The sequence below is a fragment of the Colossoma macropomum genome, unplaced genomic scaffold (assembly GCF_904425465.1).
Source record: "Colossoma macropomum unplaced genomic scaffold, Colossoma_macropomum, whole genome shotgun sequence".
Taxonomy (NCBI): Eukaryota; Metazoa; Chordata; class Actinopteri; order Characiformes; family Serrasalmidae; genus Colossoma; species Colossoma macropomum.
In genome coordinates, this window is record NW_023494794.1 from 30,154,469 (window position 1) to 30,154,895 (window position 427).

Below are 427 nucleotides of genomic sequence, written 5' to 3' on the forward strand. Positions count from 1 at the left end.
TTTCCTGCCGGAGATGTGAGAAAAGCGGCTACAGTTGAGCTAAAGCTTAAAGCAGAGCAGAGCGAGTCTGAGTTTGTGTTTATATTCTATTTTTAGCCTGTATCAGCACACTGAGACTTATTTACAGCCGAGACGGTAAAACGGACATAAAGTGTTGTGGCTCCCAAGGTGGTTTGATTTTTGTTGAAAGGACAAAATGGCTCTTCATAACATTTGGGTTGCGACCCCTGAGCTGAGCCTATTAGTAAGGGGTGGTCAGCGCATGACCGTTTGCTCAAACTGTCCACGGCTCAGTCAGGGTTACACAGTCGCCACCAGCCCAGTTACCGACCACGTTCTGTGGTTCAGATTTTGCGCGGATTGACTGAAGACTGTAGTGAAATTACAGGGAAAATTATATTCATTTAATAAAACTGCAGCAGCTACA